Source organism: Zootermopsis nevadensis, unplaced genomic scaffold, assembly GCF_977971745.1.
Source record: "Zootermopsis nevadensis isolate Lab colony 2312 unplaced genomic scaffold, Znev_1.0 Znev_ptg000007l, whole genome shotgun sequence".
In the NCBI taxonomy this organism is placed as follows: Eukaryota; Metazoa; Arthropoda; class Insecta; order Blattodea; family Termopsidae; genus Zootermopsis; species Zootermopsis nevadensis.
The window spans coordinates 240,048-258,136 of NW_028259139.1; the positions used below are offsets into that span (position 1 = coordinate 240,048).

Sequence of the window (18,089 nt, forward strand, 5' to 3'; positions counted from 1 at the left end):
TTACTTTGCACGTAATCAACAGCGTTCTGCGCCACGAACACCGAAAGGTAAAACTTGGGAAAATAAGTAGTTCTAGATTACTTATGATCGCTATATCAACTGCACAAGTTTCTCACGCCGATGTGAGAAACATAATGTGCGATAGAGAGAGAATTCGAGAATTGTTATGCTTCTTTCAAGTGGGCATGCAAGTGAGGCATTCGCATGGAAGTACCGAGGAAAACAATGAAAAATATTGGTCTAGATAAGAGGCACGTCCTCTGAGACTGGAATCCAGGATTTCCATCAACACCTGCAACGTTCTTTTCGTGTCGGTTGCTTTGGTACTTCGCCCTAACACTCCCCCGCGTCACAGGACACGAACGCACTGAGTTTACCTCTAGAGCATCAATTCCCCGTACTAAGAGCCAATAGGCGCTAATGAATGGATGCGGAGGGTGGGGTGGGGATGGACGCCTAACCGACCCTTGCGCCGCGACCACTTCCTGATCCTTCATGTGCCCTTATTCTCTTCGATCCGCTAGCAGCCCCCCCCCCCCCCCGGTGCCTCCCGCGATGTACACTACCCTCTCGTAATAGTCACCTGGTCTCTAAAGTGCTCACCCAAGCGACGAAACGTTAATCCAGCCAGCCAAGGCCTCGCAGGAACACAGGACATGTGAGGACACTTCTGTTTCCTTCGTCAACGCCTCCGTAGAGTCCTCGAGTCCTTGGAGAGGGTTAACCTCTTTAATTAGGGTACTACTCTCACCCCTGGTCCTTGCACGACCCAGGTCACGGCCACCTTGGCGTGAACCCCGGTTGTTGTGGACCTCCGGTAAAACTCCGGCTCTAGCTGGCTTTTCTAAGCTTCCTCCGGTACTTCCAGACACTTACTTGGTCTTTGCCAGATGAAGCCTGCCTGCCTTGAAAGCTACATGTTCTTGGTCACCTTCGATCACAGGCTTGCTACAGAGTTTTTGTGTTCGTGTTTTCAGCTAATAAATTATTATCACCAGCACTGACCCGAAGCTGGTGTGTCCCATTCAGTTCCTATCTTCCTGACGTTATAAGCTAAAAAGCAATGGCGATAAAGCATCTCCTTTCTTTCAAACCCTCCTGAGTGTCCAGTCCTCATTACACACATGCAGGTCAGTTTAGACCCCCTTGTAATTTGCGACTGATTCACACGCTGAATCGGATCGAAAAAGATCCATAAACCAGATAAAATTCTAAATATTAGGAACATGTACGTCATTCTTACTGAGATTATCGTCTTTCCGTTTTCTGTCTGGAGGCTCAAAGATTAAAGCGTACTAGACCACAGCTCGTCGGAGCCAGCAAAGTGGCAAGGAAATGCGATGACAGGGACATGTAGCACGCGTGGGTAAATGAGGAATGCGTAACAAACATTGGTTGGAAAGCCTGAAGTTACAGAGTGATAATATTAAAATGGATCCTAAGGAAACAGGACGGAAGGATGTGGAGTGAACTATCTCAGAATAGGGACCAGTGGCGTCTTCTTGCGAACACAACGAACCTCCGGTTACTACAGAAGGCGGGACTTTTCTTACTAACTTACTAAACGGGCGTCATATCAGGCTCTCAGGCACTGCGTTCCACGGAGTTGCCCGGTTACATTATAATTTTACGCGTTTTGTGTCGGTGTTTTACATCAAGGGAGAAACACACCGAGGATGAGTGAAAACAGGTACTGACGAGAAACTGTCGGTATAAGAGAGGCGAAGTCAGCCTTTCGCTTTCCTCTCGTGCTTCGGGACATCATTGCCTTTCCTTCTTTGATCATTTCGCTTTGTACGGAATTCGCGGCAGAGGAAATTGCTCCAGGATTAAAAATACATCTTCCTTAATGAACGACTGACGGCCTTTGGCACAGAAAGGAAATAGTTTAATTTATTTTAGTTTTGCCATAAAACTTGTTACAATATTTCACACTGTAAAAGGAAAGTGCACTTAACTTTAACGTCTGTTCCTTGTTAGTTTTATTCTTCCGTGGTTATGAACAAAACATAACATTAATTTCTTTATTATAAAGAGAAGACGCCCCTAATCAAAACAAAGGGAGGGAAAAGAGTACTTGTTATATCAAACGATCTTCCCTTGTTAATTTTTCTTTGATCTCTGAACTGTAAAAATGAGGCAGTAATTGGCCTCTTTCTAACTGGGCAAAATTATGACCTCCAGCATCAGTCGACCGAGACGAGGAAATCTGCTAACGAGCAACTCGTACGTCAGGTTCGGCTCATGCAACTTTGCAGGAGCTGAGTCGTGAGATTGGTCAAGGTCATCGTTGCTACGTCTCACGGATGCGAGGTCCGGACGAGGTCCACAGCACGGAAGGTCCTTAAGCGGGCGAAAGGTTCGTCCTGACAATTCTTAAGTTAAAGAGTTTTGATTGTTCCTGGCATTTCTAAAGGAATTTAATTGCAGAACTTTCTGGAGAGGTCCCCGTTTTGGTACTGTTTCACTTTCAAGTCCCATAATGGCTTCTTCCACAAAATAAATTCTTTGTTGTCAGCCGTACAAAGCGGGAGTAACCCAAAACGTAGGCGTAATATGCAGTTCGACGACGACGACGACGACCACTACAAGATTCTGCCGAATAAGATGCAAGAGGAACTTAACCGATGTTTGAAGAACAAACGGAACCTAAAAGCAAGAACAGATCTGGGTGTAGATGGCAGTATGATATTAAAATGTTCAAGAATGTTGAGAGGATGTGAACTGGATTTACTTGGCTCAGAATAAGGGCGTGGCGATCTGTGAATAATTAGGATTCATAATGAGTTGGCTAATTTCTTGACTATGCAAGCGTCTGTCAGCTTCCCAATAAAGGATGTACTCCATGGAGGGCACGGACCAAGAACGGAGAAACCAAGTTAAGAGCGACATTAGGGTTGAAGTTTTACGGCATTTGAGAGAGAAACCGGCTGTGAGGACGGGAATCAATGGCGGGATGTTGTGGTCGCCGACGATCAAACTTCGCGTTCCGCAACGCGACGTTCCTTTCCCAGCTCAAGGAGGACGCTGCACCCTAGAGACTGGTCGCATATCTCATCCCCCACTTTTAAACGTGTCAGCCGTCACACGACGGACAGAGCATCTGCGTGGAGCACCCATTATTTGTGATGTAAAACGCACGCAGTCGGTTATTGCCCCGAGAAATCGAACTGAGGGATGACCTAAGGTCACCCACACCCTCGTCAAGGTGACACCAGCTGACCTTGCTTACACTCCCTCCCACCTGAAAACCAACCAACCAATCAATTAACGCCATCCGTCCTATACGTGCACAAATCCAGGGTTATTCAACCTACACAAGGTCAGCCGAAGGCCCGAACAGTGACGACTTTACCCGACCATCAGCCATTCTAGAAGTCTGTCAGGCGATCAATGAATGCACCTACAGTGCCAAGAACACAAATATTCTCGGGGGTTGCATGTGCCAGCGTAGTTATTTATGATTCTGTGACTTTGCTCGAATGCTTTCGTTACTGATAAAACGCCCAGATCCATGTATTTGAGTACTATTGTAATATTTTCTGTGAGAGCATGTAAAAATGTACAAAAGAAGTCAAAAACTGTCAGACTTTGGGTAAAACAGGATCGGAAAGGCCATCTCGAAGACGTGGCTGTCATTCAGAATTTATTTGAAACAACAGAACCACATTTCCTTTTTGAATTTCCTGTCTATAAGTCGTGTATCCTGAGGCTGTTGTCTGCACTAAGTGAACATGAGTTGCGAGGCTAATGGCGGATCGCGACTTACATGGGTCAGCGACGGAGAGGGGGTCACGACACATCTGCAGAAATATACTGCAAGCAAGTACTGGAGCGTCAGGTTGTGACAAGGTAACTCCTCAATCTGTGGACGGCCAAATCCTTTTCCTGTACAGAGCTAGCTGTCTTCCGAGCAGCGAGTCGCGCGTTACACTGTAAATGTATGACAAATGTCAATGGGTCATATTTCATATTATGCCTCTACACTGAAAAACGAAAAAAGTTCTGCTTCAGTGGGGAAGCCTTCCAATAGGGCGCCTCTGATAAATGCGCGCCCTTCTCATTCTGACAACAAAGTCACTGTGACTATTCCTTTGAACACCTTCTTCATTAGGATCTGAGGCAGACGCAGGGAGACTGTGACCTACCGCACTAAGGCGCGGGCTCCGCCCTGGGGTAGCGCACGTGTAGGCTGGCAGGTGAATTGCACGTGGGCGACAGACAGACAGGTGGGTGGGTGGCTGGCTGGGTAGATCACATGGTCAATGTCATCGTGAGGACCTGAACCAATCACAGCGCTGCTGGTCGGGGGAGGGGGGGGGACTGAGCGAGAAAAAATTAACAACTCTCAGCTTTCCCATTACCTGCACTTCAGGAACAAAATACATTTAAACTGAACGTCATAGAACGTTTTCAGAGGAATGAAGAAATTCCCTCAACATAGACACCCCGCAAAACCCGCGTTAAGCCCCAAGGTGCGAAGGCAATTTTAAATCTGAAACTGACAGCACTGCAGCTCACCTGGAACTGATGAAGTAACTTAGTCTGTGCCGAACAGCAGAATTCTTTCCAAGAGGCCACTTGCAAGACAGAGAGAGAAAAGCGAACTTCCTGAGGAAAGTTATGAATACATGAACTGGATTTATCTGGTTCTGAACACAGAATAGGATCTGCTGATGGCTTGTGGGTGGCCGGCGACAGGCGTCGCTCCTACTACTGACGCAGATGGCGTCTCTTGAACTGTGTCTTAACACTATCCGAAACAGTATATATTTTTTTTATATCAGGACAGGGGTAACAACATAAATAAATACAGTATCGTGAATGAAAACACGTGATATTATTTCGCTGCGGAGTGATCCCCTTATTATTTTTAAGTGTTCTGTCTTACGACAGGTCCATTGCTCTGCCCAAAAAGAGCTCTCCAGTTGTCCCTTACAATGAAACAAATGTGGCGTCAGTCCTCGTGAATCTGCATCTCGTCAATTCGTTGCTTTAAGATATCGTAAGGATCCCCTACATCGGTATGCAACCTGTAGGTAAATTCCGCCACCCCCGTGGTAGACTGTGCTCGGTGTAATAATAATGGCGGATCCGAAAGGTTGCGCTGCTGAAAAGCTCTCCTTTTTGAGACGTCAGAGAAGTCGCACAAGTGAATCGCCCATGCAGTTGATATAAGAAGGCGAAAACGTAAAACCACTCGAAAAGACGCAGAGGCCTAAGAGCAAGGCTCTAACGCGTAACCAATGGCAACCGCCACTGCTATAACGAGCGCGACGAGCGAATTTATACGCAGGTTCAGTGGCAACGTAAGAAACGCTTAAATGCTGCGAGGGGCATCCAAATTCGCAGGACAGTCCGGACGCAGAGACCTCCGGTCAACAAGTTCCCCCGGGGCTTAGCCCGCCAGATGTTCCCTGTGGGACGATCGTGAATTATGACACTGATAATTGCAATACACAATTTCGTCGGAATGTCAAAGGGGGCCCGTGAGGCGTTTGTGGTTTTCCTCAGCCACGCCGGACAAATTCCGAGTTTTTAATTAGGCCATAACATCTTCTTTTCTTTCCTTTCCAATTCATTAATCGTAGACCATCCCATCATTCGACGTGTTACTGACGATGTCGCAAAAATTAAACGTACTGTATAACCCAATTACTGACCTTGACCTTAATCCACAGAGAACTGGGGCCCGGCCTCCCAGCTGTGTTTGCTCCAGACGGACAGAATCCATAATTTAAAGCGAGCAACGAATATCTGCGCACTGCGGCCTGGGAAAGTCCTCGTGCGAACGTCGACCAATGACAACGATCTTCAGCAGCCTCAGCGATTGTCGGCGATATCTCGAAAAGAGTTTCTTCCTCATCACTGCGTCAATGACCGCTGCACCCCCCCCCCCCCAGGGCAAGCAAGAAAACAAACAGCCCGCCTTTTTATAATCCGGGAGCTTCCAGTTTATAGATGGCGCACATGGGCTCACGACGCGTCCAAACATTAAACACGAATTGACGCTGCCTCAAACCGCGTTTCTCCTTCGACTGGAGACATTTTGCAACGTGTACTTTGCTTCAAGGAGCTTCAAATAAAAAGGATGGAACAGACGGGCATGTAGCACGCAAGGGGGAGATAAAAAGTGGGTTAAGAACGTTGTTACTAAAACCTACGAGAATAATATTAAAATGGATATTTCAGAAATGGACTTGATTTGTGTGGAATTTTTACAAGTGATTCACGATACAGATGAATGACGGGTTATTGTGACCCTTCTCAAGGACTCCGCTCCTTGCTGTGAGATTTATCAAATCGTTACCAACGAAATAGGCACATTCCTCGGACACATTTTTCTGTTCCGAATTTTCGAGTAACTGAGGTGAAGTTGCAATGGTCGCAAGTTGTCACCACTTTGCCTTGCGCAAGTCGGAACCTGACTTTTTAATCGTCCGTTGAACCACGATAATAATTCTAAGAAATGACGGAACTTGTGACCCAATGGAATTGTTTCCCCAGCCTTTAGGTTTGCGCAGTTCGCTCTCAATACAGCTCAACGCCCTACTGATCTGTGTTCGAAACGAATTATCAACTTCCTATTGACGTGTGAAGGTAAATGTTAAGACGCACAAATTTCAAAATGAATATAATGAACGTATCCTATTATAAACAGCATCTTAGTGTAAGAGAATCATCTTATTTTGACCAAAATTACACTTTCTTTCGAAAATGTTTACAGGTAGCTGAAACATACGATAGGATAAAGAATCCTTTCTAAGAGCATGGCAGATACAGAAACGAACTAATTACAACTTCAGGCAGGTGTCACGGTGGTAATTATTTGAAGAAGAAAAAATAGTTTAAAGAACTGTTTCAAATGTATTCCAAAGAGTCTTGTTCACTTTTATGTTTTACTTCGCTCCGGTCGAAGGAAGTTTCTTTTACGAACATCCCGCAATCCGCACGAAGGGCGGGTCATCGGTAGGGGTTAACCTGACCCAGCTGGCCGCTAAAACCCGTCCCGAACGCGTGTCAATCCCCAGCAGGGATTTGGCCTCATTTCTCTCAACTGCGGATCGGCCGACAACTTCTGTAATGACAGGAACGAAAACTGGCACAATTGCGATCAGCGCGATGTCGCGGAGACCGTGGTATTCCTCAGTACGTTCAGGCAAATGTCGGAATAACACTCCAAATTAAGCCACAAGTGCTTGTTTCCACCACCATCCAGCGTCAGGAAAGAACGCCATGTCTGTAGATAGGCAACCCGCATAACCCGGTGACATTATTGAAGCACACTTGGAACAATGAGAACCAAGATCATCTTTTGGGACATATTATTGCAAATTTAGAAACCTGAAAAATATTTCAACATCAAATTTATAAAACATCGAATTTTTAAGTTTTCCAAATTTTAAAACTTCCAGAGTCTCAAATCATCGAACGTCTTCGACACTTTTCAATGACCTTATACGTATTGTCCGTATCTTTAGAGGGAGGTAGATCTGTACATAATATAAAATTCCATTCAGGAACTGCTGTTCATATAGCGAAAAACGAAACAAGACACACAGAGACGACGTTATTTAAGTTCTGAATGTGACTCACATACGTAAAACACACCACACGTGTTGTACGAAACACGTCGCGTATATTGCACGTCCATTTGTTTCTTCAGTTACCTGTAAATTGTCCCCCTCCCATCAAATTTCTAAGCGTTATATTCGCATTGTATCGCCGAATTATCGGAATGGATCTCAGGACGACGAACTCGACAGCGCTGTGTTGGCCACTGAACAAAGAAATAAGCGGCCTATAATAAATTAGAATCCGTGCAGTGAAGTCAATTGGTATCAGTCCGCGACCACTGTCAAGGACAAATGCCCATCCTCCAACCTTCGCACTTTTATTCCGTCAGCCCTGACGCGTTAGACAGAAGATCGATATTACTCGTTCGATACGGCAGGTCCTCGAACCTTGCCACCCACATGTTTACAATGACGTGCCTACGCAGACCTTCGATTTGGGGCCTCGTATTACAAAATACATTCATTACGCAAATACTCGCTGCCTAGACTCTATTTTAACTTCACTACGTCATCGTTTATATTGGCGAGAAAGTTCTTATTCAGTTTTTGAGACACGCGCTACATGTTACACCCTAATGTTGCCATCTTCAGGTTCGAATGTATTCCTCAACAGTACACCACATGACACAGCTCAGACACGAAATAAACGTGGGCCCACCAAACTGTGCCAGCAGTTTTAACACATTTTGATGATTTTAAGTTTAAGGAAACGTTCATTGCTGTGTTCAGAAGGAACCGCCACCTTATCCTCTCGTGAGCTGGATGACTCCTGACCACAACCATTTTTCCAACTCTCTCACGCGTTCTACATGTCCCATTACGACATTATCGTTGACTTTATCACTGTAGTAGCTGAGTACGGATTACAAATTTCTTCAGTATGTGTCCAAATGTTCTCCTCAGGATTTTGCCCACAGAAAACCATCCGTCGACGAGGTGAGGCGACAGACAACCATCGCAAGCATATTATATTTCTATATATTACTCAGATAAAGTATTCTGAACAAACAACCCCACACTCAGCTTGGTCCTAGCTTCTTCGCGAGTGTAATTTTCATACAGAACTTCAGTGAACTTGTCCGATAGGCTAGGCATCTCTTCGTTTGAACTCCACGCTGAGCTTACAGCGTTATCACCTGCGATTAAGTTTCAAGAACTTCAATCAACGCCAACTTGTCATTTGAGATAGTACGAACTGTTATGTAATGGAATAATCTTACGTTAAGTTACGTTACCTTACGTTACACAAGAAACTCAGTTCATGCAACGACACGAGACGAATTACGAAGATGACAGTGAAAGAATGAGAAAAGAAGTGAGGAGACAGATGTGATGAGTCGAGAGAAGGAGAGAGGGAAAATGATGAAACGAGAAGAGGGTAAAAGGGCGGATAAATGAGGAGAAAACAGAGGATAATAGAAGAGCGCGAAAGAGAACTTAAGGGAGAGTAAGAGAGGAGAGGTTAGCTTAGTATGGGTTGCGTAAGCTAGGTTAGGTTACGATGGGTTAGGTTATGTTGGGCTGGGTTAGGTTAGGTTAGGTTACACTGCGAAGTCGGCGTCTTTGCTTAGCCTTTGTAAATTGTCGTAATTTTTTATAATGTCGCATACAATGGTTTCCCGACGCTCAGCACTGATATGAATGTCGTCTGTTGACGTCGTCACGGAGGTGGACGCCTATTCTGAAGACATCGGTCTTCAACCGGCGTGCCCGATGGCATAACGATAATGGAGCGTTTCAAATATGGCTTCTTATGATAAATCGCAACGAAAAGCTTCCCGACGCTCAGCGTCGATTTTCAAAATCCATTTCCAAACGGATCCCATGCAAGCCTGCTTTAATGTGGAGTCTATTGGACGCGTCGCGACGACTGGCGTCGGTTTTGAGACATCTCCTTAAAGGCCTTGCAGGATGTTACCAATGCTAAATATAATGTTTTGTGGCGTCGTCGCGACGTATGGCGTAGCGACGCCCGGCGTCGGTTTTCCATAGGTATTGCAGATGACCTGAGTTTCAAATTCCGTATATATGGCATCTCGTATCCGTATAACGATAAAAGCGTCTCTACTCTCGGAGTCGGTTTTGAAACTTCCTTCCTAGGCCATGTAGAACACTGCCAATGCCAAGTTTGGTCCAAAGCGGCCCACGCGTGTTTCTCGTCGGTACTCGCTAAATATTTATCGGAGCGAAATATATTTCGAGAAAATGAAAAGATATATTTTATGCCCAATACAATTTTCTGTAATGTAATGCAGGTTTTGAGCCAAACTCAGTTCTTATGCTGGATGATATAATTCGGGAACCGTTGCTCTAATTTTGACCAAATTATACTTTGTAGGCCCTTGCTAGTCCGCTCCTTCTGTTTTATGATATTTATAGAAGAGTGTAATGAATTATCGAATCATGAATCGGAAATTCTGATACAATAACAAAACGTGCCAGAATTGTTAGGTTATTTGCGCGTTTCCTAATTTGGTAAAATATAAAGTAACGTCCTGTGTTTTCGTTTGTTAAACGGACGATTCGGTGTTTCAGTTTAAATGAAGCTGGAATATCAGTGTATGATTGCGGTTGCGTTAAAAATAATTTTTACAGAACATTCGCTTTGGCAAGCGCAAGTCTCAGCAACTCTGTGCGCGAATGCGTCATATATTGTTCCTTTGTGGTGGCGTTCAAACTCGGGGTTTTTGTTTTTAAGCTGGCATATCCGATGAACAGACTGCCCGAAGCCGACAACGATCACAAAGGCTCACGAAGCTCAGACCAACGGCACACACAGCCTCACGTGACACTGCTTGCCTAAGTGTCGCGTACAGTGGCCGCAACGTATCTCGGAGCTCCGGCTGCGTTACAAGTTCTTTTCTCTGTAATGTACAATTATTTAAACGCAAACAAATAAATTATTTTCAATGCAGTCTCATGTCTGCTTTGCTTTCTGGCAACGCAATAGTAAATTTCTGTCTGCAATAACAGAACTGCAGGACTGATCAATGAGTTACGCATTAATTTCAAAGAATGAATTTCGAAAACAACATTGTTCTTGTATTCCAGGAACATTTTTAGCAGCAATAAAGAGCACTCAACCCACGCAGCCTCTCGCAATTTTGTTGTCTGCTAACGCAGGAAGAAAGAAGCCTTGCTAATGGAATCTGAAGAGAGAAAAAATGTCTCAAAGTACGTAATTTACAGTTCGTATTTCAGTAGCTTTGAGTCACAATAAATGAATTCCTTTCTTCACAAATGAATTCTTAGAACACAGACTCCGACTTGTCCTTGGGACGGCATAAAGTCGTTTATCAATAAAACAGCACGATCGAGCAAGTGCGTCATTATAGGGCACTGTTGTGTTGATGTTTTGTTCTCAGCTGCATAAAATTTTTCTTACTTCTCGTTTTTGTTGGAGGAAACTTTTGTGGACCCTCACACAATAAAAAGATTGCTGTTTCTGCGTTCAGAAATTAGAAATCTCTTTCCATGACCTCGATTTTAAAAACAAAGAGTCTCTTGGAGCATGTTATTTTTTTTAAAAAAATTCCTTGAACGTCAATTAGACTTCTGGTTCCTTACAATATCAGTCTTTCCCGTCGTTATTAAAACAGAATGTGACGACAAAATTATTATTTCAGGTTCTGGATGAAAACGTAACCAATCACCAGGTTTTCGCCACTAACTTCAGAACCCTGAGGCAAAATGTAAGTAATCCAGGCAAGAACTGTCTCAGATCCACGCTGTTGCAGCAGCAAATTCAAAATATGTAACTCAAAAGTTTGCCTGTCTTCTGGGTTGCAGCGGCCTATAGCCTGGTACGAGATCACGAGCGTTTCGGAGGTCCCAGCGCGATGAAGCAGCAAGTAGGTACCTCTAAAACGTCGGTAGGCTTCTTCCAACACTAGACGGCGCCACAACCCAGAAGACATCGGCCGTGAGAGCGTCAAATCCTACAAATGCGCAGTAATTTGCGCACATTTTAGTAACATTTATATCTGGGTGTTATTTTTATTATTTAGTGTTCTGTCTGACGACAGGTCCATATGAACAGGATCCTTCCATCCTTTTCTCGGACTGGGACCTGTTCATATACGTTCTTGGCAGATGATCCAGAAGTGGTTTGCCATTGCCTTCTTCTGTGTGTGAATGGAGTAATTGTTGGGATGCCACGGAGGAAAACTCCGTGTTGCCTAGACCACGGCCTTGCCCAACACAAGTTATAAATTCGGGCACCGCCGGGAATCGAACCCGAGACCCCAGGATTACAAGGCCAGCGTTCTAACCGCTAGACCACCGTGGTTTTTTTTTGTACAGAATGGTAATTTATAATTTCTCCGTATGTATTGTTGGAGACGAGAAGTGGCCATTAGTTTAAAAAAATATATATATATTGCCAAGAGGGGAGTCTTGGCCCTTTGGTCCAACGGGAAAACTGTTCTTGGCTCGAGATTAGAAGAAAGCTGGACCACCCTGACCCAAAGCATGAAATCTTTACAATAAAAACTCACACGGAAGCTCTGTGCGTGCTGTAGATGCATCAAGACTGTGTCCGAAACGAAAAATCGTTAGTTTCTGTGACTTGTAACATTACCGCACAGAAGAGTTCGTGGTTAATCGAGGGACAGACGGTCAGACGCAGCTACTTAATGGGGGCTCTTCGGTTTAAGGCTACTTAAGCACAAACTCATCATCCGCGTCTCGACCAGACTCGAAGGCCGATGGACAGCAACGCAAGGAGGACGAGTCAGACCGGAACATCGGTCCGCCTGGACGGTGCTGCAACCCCTACTACTTCCGTGTGAGGCACGTAGTCTAAACAAAATGTTGCAAGCATTTAATAATAATAATAATAATAATAATAATAATAATAAGTCTGCAATTTATTACATTTGAGGCAAATTATCAGCACTGTTATAAGTAGGCCACGACTTGTGATTATGTATGGCTCCCTGCATTCTTAACCTCAGTTCATCAAATAATATTATTACAGCGATCTAATCAAGAAGGGTGAGATGCACAAATTTAGTCGAAAGTCGTAAAGGAAAGACACCACCCCGGAAACCAAGGTGTAGATGGAATGACAATAAACAGGTCGAAAAGATATATGGAGTGAAATGGCTTCATGTGACGGACTTCTGGACACATTTCAAGTAATGCGAAGATGAAGACAGTTTCAAATTGTATCTAACATGTTCCCGTCTTCTTCCTGGCACTCGCGACGCCCATGTACTCCGCTGAAGACGCCTGAGATTAACAGCGGGTAGGAAGGACGCGCTCTGCTAAAATGTGTTTCGAGGGAGACCGGAACCTGAGAAGTCACATCCTGATTTCTGACTAAGTTCTCAGACACGACACAAAGGCCTAATTGGCATCTTCTATTTGCCTATTCCGGCAGAGATTTACACACCAATGCACATGCTCCCGTAAACACCAAATGCACTTTACATATTCACATCCAAATATTATCATTACCCGCAGAAAGAAAACAAAATGCCGGCCCTTGCGCGACTTAGCGCACTCTCACACTTCACACAAAGTCACTGATTCAGCTCCTGACAGTTCGTTCCCATGGCAACCCGCAACAGCGTAATTTCGAAGCAAATGTTTCATTCTTTCTCGACATCATCAAAGGGTTTCCGGCTTTCCAACAGATGGCGACGTCTTCGGTGCTGCACAATTTCAAAATGGCAGAAAACGCTTGCAAAATTTTGATGCCCACGTAAAGATTTACGACATTACGTGCGCCTTCGCGAAGTTAGTTCTGTGATTATTAAAAGTGTGTAAAGGTTTTCCTCGTGTGGTTCGTAATTTAATCGCTGAGAGCGGTCGAAACACACAAATACCCGATCTGCGAGTACGTCTGTCCGTCCTTGAACTACGCCCGCCCACCCACCGTCAGAGTCCACTTGGCGTTATCAGTGACGTTAATCACGCGATTACAAAATGGCAAACACAAAACACAGTACGATCACCTCCTTTTTGTTTTACTGATTGTATACAGATCACGAAATAAGCTACGTGCAAGGTTAAACACTGAAAGATCAGTGTACATAATCTCACGGATTGTTCTCCCTTCGTACTGATAAAAGTATGAAGACAGTCACCGCGAAGTGAAACAAAGCCCAGGCCCACACATCCACATCGCACATCTCGAAACGTCGGCCCGCAAGCAATATTTCGACCTGCAATACATTGCCTATGTAGAGGTGCTGACTACATGAAACGCGGTCTGGATTCCTGGGCCATGTTGTCTGGTAGAAGACAGCAACAAGTAAGTTTCCAGACTTCTCTTTTCTGCAATGCGACGTCCACAACCAACTTTTGCCTAACGAGCGGCCAGCTCTCTGCCTTCGTATTTCGAAGTTCCGCATTCAAGTCTCAGCTCAGAGACAGAGGTGTTTCGCGGTCTTCCAGGATATAAGCCAAAGATATACCAAGACCGTGTTTTTCCTCGTAGCTCCAAATTCAATGATCACAAATCGCCCTGACATTCGACGTTACATACGCGAGGCGTCATTAAACAAGTGACTAAGAAACAAAGTTCCACCTCAATATAAAGGTAAGGGAACTTCCTTTATAGGCTTTGTCCCTTTTCATTAACGTCGTTTTAACGTTGCGCTATTCCACGACACCTATGAACAGTTAAGTGCATCACAACAGTCAAGGTCTTAACCTACTGCAAATAAGCAAGTATTTAAAAAGTAAAACTGGTTTGGAAACAAAGGCTGCAAATATGCTGAGATTCCACATGCGTCCATTGCAAACTTTTGATTCCAAGTGAACCCAACCCAACCTAACCTAACGTAACACGAAGGTCTCATCCAGCGTGCTTACTCCCCGCGGCAAATTCCCTCACCCAGCGACGAGCCACATCCCAGATGGGGCTCCGCCCACCCCACAAAGGCCTCTGTTTGGGGCTCTGCCCCATCCAGCGGACAACCACGATTTCAGAGAGCACTCGAATGACACAATATCAGCACCAAATCTCATCCGAATTCGTCCCGCGGTTCTCGACTTCAATCATGCGGACAGACAGAGGACTCGGTGGCAGGCATTGCCAGCTCCATCGTGCAAAGAAAACACGATAAGTAATTTGCAGTGCAACTAAGAACATTGCATTTTGCTCTCGTTAAAGGCGTGCTCATGACACTTTGTATAAAAGTCTCTTCTGTGGATGTGTTGTGATCGGTATGAACGGCAATTTCATCTTCGGTAAACGGCGAAGTATCTGAGAATTAATGTTTCTCGTTCAACTTTATGTTCGGGTTACCCAAATATTTTCATTTTTCTTCCTTGTAATTTTGTCCCGATAAATATTTTACCAAGGTCGGCGAATTAGAACATCCGCCATTCCTAATATCTAAAATCTCAGAGACTTTGTCACCCTGGCGAGTCTCTTCTGCTTTTTCTTTTCCAAATTTGAAATGTCTTAATGTATTTACTTACTGTTCGGACAAAAACTTTTTCTCAAATAGTAAACAGCTTTGTTATGATCATTTGTTTTGAGACACAACTCTTGTTCTTCCCACACAGAAAGAATTTTTCTTTTCAGAATCGTACACGATACGATGATGACGTGAAGGGGCGCCGGCCCTCGTGATGACTCCGTCTGACCGTCAGCCACCCACCGCTGTTTGTTCAGACGCAATCAAGGAGACTCGCAGTACTCCGGAACAAAGTAATCTTATCTCTTTATACGCGCAATCCCACGAACACAGTACGGCCATCTCAGATGCCTGTCAGCCCAAGGAGCGGCGATACGCGAGGCTTACGAAGGCCACCCAAAACTCAGAAGCAGCTCCAGACAGACGACGCTGCCAAACAAAGATCTCTGAAGTGGGCTCAAGTTTGAGGGGAGTACAGATTATGTGTAATTCACACGACAGGTGAATACGTTTTGGGATCTCGAAATATTACGAGCGGTAAACGAAGCTCACGCAAGCTGATAATACTTCTCTCTGGCCTGATTCGCTTTTACCCGTTCCACGACCTCACGCAATCATCTCCTATCAAAATTTCTTGTTCGCTGGCTTCCCACGTCGTCCGAGTTTACCGACTACAACTGTATATGTGCATGCTACATGTCCTTGCGGTCCGATTCTCCTTGATTTTGTCCCTTTAATGATGGCAGAGGATTAGCTTATCTGACTTTAATGTGCAATTGTAAGGAGTAAGTTGTGCCTTGTGCCAGAGCGAGGGGCGATCAACAGTTCTCAGTTTTCGAGACAAAAACTCTGTGATCTTTATGGACTTAATACGAAACGTAATTTACAGGGGAAATCCGTGCAGCAGAATTTTAAAAACTGTCATGTAACAACAACCACTCAGCATGAAGTCCAGCTCTACAATTAAACAAGGGCGTGGATTTCACTCCCCCCCTCCCCTATTTGTATTTTGAATTTGCAGCGACGTAAGCCAGTCTTATCGCGCTAAAATTTTGTAGCTGTCGGATAAATGACACATGTTCCCCTCTGATCGTGAACTCCAGGAGAACAATTACGTCATTTACAAGAATCATTGGCAAGTCTGTTACTAGATGTCGTTCGTGTGCAGGATTTTTCAGCCATTGCTACTCAACGTGAGTCCACTACCGCAATCTAGTGATGAATATCAGCACTATAATCGTATGACAGCCAACAATAAATTAGAAATAAATGAAAATTTGAATAGTTTATGTTAGCTATTGTGTTTCATCTTTCACAGAATGGTACATCACGCCTGGATTAAAAATCACTTTGCCCCTTATTTTTGCCCGGACTCTCGTATTATTTCCAACTCTTAACCTAATAATTGGTAGAACCGACGCCCCTAACATCAAAGCAGACCAGGACAGTCTTAAAGATGAGCCCCTCCACTCCTATAACGCTCTAGATCTCCTGGGTAAAAGACGCAAGATGTTGAATCAGTCACTTGGTTCTTGGGTTACTGCCTTCAACCTTGAAAACGAGGGCAGCATGTTCTTCCGAAGGACTTTTATAACGCCACCTGAGAACAGAGCCCACCAACTACGTTCGAAATCGATGTGAAAACCTCAGTTCTACATTTGTTGCATAAAGCCCCACACGCCATGAAGTACACAGAGTAGGCCCAAAACTGCTGCAACTTACTTTGCAGAACCCACAAACATTTTTCTTCTCTGGTTCTCCGAAAAAATAGTCTTTCCCCGGAATTTTGTCAAGCTTCATAATATTTCAAACTATCGGCGGCCTGCATAAGTGATCTTAATCCTGCGTCTGTTAGAGATGTCTTGAATGCCACCAACAAGTCGGTTACATCTTCGATTTAACAGAACGAAAGTCGAATGTAAATAAAAACCACGAGAATTTCGAGTCAGTGGTTAGAACAAGAGAACGCAAGCTGAGATGAGTCGTTTCGACGCTTAACAATTAGATTTGGGTCTGCCGTAAGATAAATAGATTTTGAATTAACACAACAATGCCGACTGCAAGCGGTTGTTACACAGCGAAATTCTTCCAGTGCAGAATGTACGGAGCACTTTGGGAAATATGGATTCTACCTACACATAGTAAACACCGCAGTTCTCCGACAGATGGCGTGGGGCGCGCGTCCCGCACAAGCCGATTTCTCTCACCCAGTTCTACAGTAACTGAACACTGCGCGACTGCGCAGTTTTTAACTGAATTGCCCGCCCAAGATTAAATGCATTCCGTCCACGCTGGAATGCACGTGGAGGTTAAGCTCACCCACGGCAGAGCCCATTCTAGCAAAGAATACGAAAGTTTCAGTGGTACAAAATCAACTTTCAGCAAAAATTTGCAATTTCCTAAAAGGATCTTAGCTCAGGGCAGATTGGCAGGTTCCTTACTCTCCTGGTACCCTCCGACCTGGTCTCGTCTACACGCGAGTCCTCTTCATTAGCGGCGTGCAACAATTGACGGCGCTTTATTACGCAGAACTTCTGACAGCGATCACAACAATGGACAGCAGCGATTATAATAAGAGTTACGTCACATTGTCAATACGGTCAGCCTTCAATATAACTTCGTGTCATTAGCTTTCAGAAGCTGCCTTTGTTTCTTTTTAACATTCAATTCCTTGACACACACACAGGATTCGACATCGATGTATCTTATCGATTACTCCATCGCGGCTGGGACGCAGACCGTGATGTCGAAATTGTTTGTCGGACAACTTTTAAGTGGAACAATGCGCAAACTGCTGCTATGTGGTAACGTTTTACACAGAAATAATTGGTTCTCGTTTAACGATCACTAATAACTTTTATAACTGCGGAATATATCTATATACATACACCTCTTATTACACCAGAGAACGCGAGGTCTAGGAGTCAAAGCGTCGTGTTCATGGTACAACTAACAAAAGCGAAAATTAAATTTGCTGGCTGTGACTATCAGAAAAGGAATGATTACCAGGAACTTACAAACGAACAGCTTAAATAAGCAGCTGCTTTATGGCCCTTTGAGGGAATCGAAATATTTTATTACTGATAAGTTCTAATGCTTCTGATCAGATTTCTCGCACACGTAACTTCTGGGCAACAGC

General features: G+C 44.4%; 1 protein-coding gene across 1 annotated transcript in view; it reads right to left on the reverse strand.

Moving 5' to 3' along the window:
• Positions 1 to 18,089, reverse strand: part of EcR (Ecdysone receptor) — a 223,356-nt gene that overhangs the window by 173,573 nt on the left and 31,694 nt on the right. The window lies entirely within an intron of this gene.